Source organism: Rhamphochromis sp. 'chilingali' (assembly GCF_963969265.1).
Source record: "Rhamphochromis sp. 'chilingali' genome assembly, chromosome: 7".
In the NCBI taxonomy this organism is placed as follows: Eukaryota; Metazoa; Chordata; class Actinopteri; order Cichliformes; family Cichlidae; genus Rhamphochromis; species Rhamphochromis sp. 'chilingali'.
Genome location: NC_137934.1, coordinates 7185598 through 7188130, shown reverse-complemented (window position 1 = coordinate 7188130; position 2533 = coordinate 7185598). Strand labels below are relative to the sequence as shown.

Sequence of the window (2533 nt, the reverse complement as noted above, 5' to 3'; positions counted from 1 at the left end):
TATATAGTGAATCATATAAGGCTTGTATGATTTACTCCTGAAAGTGGCCACTTTCGGGTTACTTTCATACATGATAATAAAGTGGATCACATAAGGATCATGTTAAAACTAAGTATAAGTTATATAAGGAAAGTACATGTCAAAGTATGTATTCCATAGATGTTCCATATAATATTTGCATAGTTTTTAGTACATAATTGTCATAAAGACATATGCTTTACATATATGAACAAAATCTGTTAGATAAATTTTTTTTATATGTAAAGTAAATGTAGTTTGCAGGGCAATAATCTCTTTTTTTTAAATGCTTTTTATACATATATTCTAAGAATATGTTAGATTACATATGTTTTCACTTTATGTTCCGGCAATACATTTTTATGGTAAACTATTCTTTTTTTTACATTTTTCTTCTAAGAATTCTTAAATCTCATCTCATAAAAAACCTATAAACTTAATTATTAATTTTATACAAATTAACATTACTAGAAAAAAAAAATCTATCACATATGAAAAAGACAACAGTATCATTTGCCCCTGCTTGACCAACATCAGTTAAAAACTAGCAATGCAAAGACAAACTCGTAAGCCAACATAACTTTCTTTGACAGGTCGGCAGTCAATGTATTGTAATACTGAAGAAAACAAAAACAAAAAACATGAATACTGGGCAATCTTTAAATTCAATTAACTTTTATTATTCTGATATAACAGTCACATACTAATATTTCACAGAAATATTTAACCTAATCTAAGCTCTATTGTTTAAAGAGCATGCTAAGCTGCATACCTTTTGCTGCAAATTTGTGGAACTTTTACCTGCTAACATGAGTAAAACTTTGGAGGGCAAAAAACCTGCCCACTTAAAAAACAAAACAAACAATCTATCTTTAATAGATAAAACATGAATTGGCATTATAATAACATGCCAAATGAGACATCGAAAGTCAAGTTATGGGGATGCTGTGACAGAGACATTTTTATTTCTGGCCCGGAGTTCTGTGATCTTGGCATTGATTGTAGTACCAATGCTGGAAGGATGGGTCCCAGGCCACTTCTCAAGGGTTGCACCTATATATGTACAAAAATGCAGGGGGGGGGGGTGATGACAAGAACAGAATTAGTAGTGTAAAAGAACCCAATGATCTTAAACAATAGTGCAATGATCCTGCATTAATCAGTCTTAATATCTAATGGTGCCAGCTTTGAAATTTGCAGACGATGCATGGAGCGGTTCACTACATTGACTACATTTACATACAGCCAATATTCAGGTTATGGTCGAGTTAGGCTCACTATTCAGGGTTCTGAAACATTCGGAATAACTCATTCACATGCATGAGATGAGAGAGTCACAGAGAGCCAGACGGCACATACACAAAGTTCCTCTACTCAAAAGACCAGGATTCCGCGGGAATAGAACATGTGCAAAACACAAATCCATTTTCATTCTGATGGCGATATGCCGATAGAGGTTTTACATGACCCTTTTCTCACAAAAATATTTGGTAACTCCAAGATTTATATTTGGATTTTTGCCGGTATTTTAAAGCCATGTGTGACCGGGTTATTGCTAACATTCCAGTTTTGAATGGGTTATCGGCTGCATGTAAACGCAGTCACTGAAATACATCAAATGCAAGAACATCCAGAATGTAAAATACTTATCTACCATCATTTGTTACTTTGTAGTTGGACAAACAAAATGCACCATAAAGGAAATGAAAGGCCTACAGAGAAATCTAAGGCCTACAATAGTATGTCATGAAAAGACCATTCATTCATCTGGATATAACTCAAAAAAGATCAACTAGAATCCTCTATTTGGTGGAGGCCTTTCTTCATCAACAATAATATATGCATAAATGTTAAGAAGATATTCTTCATATGTGTGGCCCTTGTTTTTCATTGGTCCTTTGTTATCTTTAAATGCCAGAAGTGTGGACAACTGCGAAAACATGCCATAAAAAGCTAAAAACTTACTGTAGATGGCATCCAATTTATTTTTGTCGAGCGGTAAACGTGCATGTCCTCTGCCTCGTTTTCCCCCTCGAAGATTGCTCACTAGCAATATTTCCACAGGGAAGACTGCTGTGAGCAGATGCCTCACAAAGGTTGTAGATGAATTTGCATTGGTAGCATAGGCCCAGGCCAGTTTCTCTACCATGACTCCAGTCCCAGGATAAATCTCCACCTGTTCCAACAAAAAGACATTTTGATCAATATAAGAGACGTAAAGAACAACTACATACCTTTCCAGACTTAAAACTCTGTTTCTCGTCTAGTTTTGAAGGCAGTGACATTTATGTATATTCCCGGAGCCGTCGTTCACCTGCAATGTCCGGATGCTAAGCTACTGGATTGCAAAACTTTTTTCTGCATCACTTGTTACTCGCACAGGCATTCCCATGCAAAAGTGAAGCTTTTGTAGAAAAATTGTAGTTTGCCTCTGCTCCACCAGGGGCTGGCTCTAAAACAGAGTCAATCCCCATAGACTCCTTTGTTAAGAAGGGAAACTTCACAGCAGAAACAC

General features: G+C 35.7%; 1 long non-coding RNA gene across 1 annotated transcript; it reads right to left on the bottom strand.

Moving 5' to 3' along the window:
* Window positions 1-676: 676 nt before the first annotated feature.
* Window positions 677-2126, bottom strand: LOC308400083. The gene is made up of 2 exons (XR_013972305.1): window positions 1984-2126; window positions 677-1071 (listed from the first exon to the last, which is right to left on the bottom strand). It is a non-coding gene; the product is annotated as an uncharacterized lncRNA (long non-coding RNA).
* Between the last annotated feature and the right edge of the window lie 407 nt (window positions 2127-2533).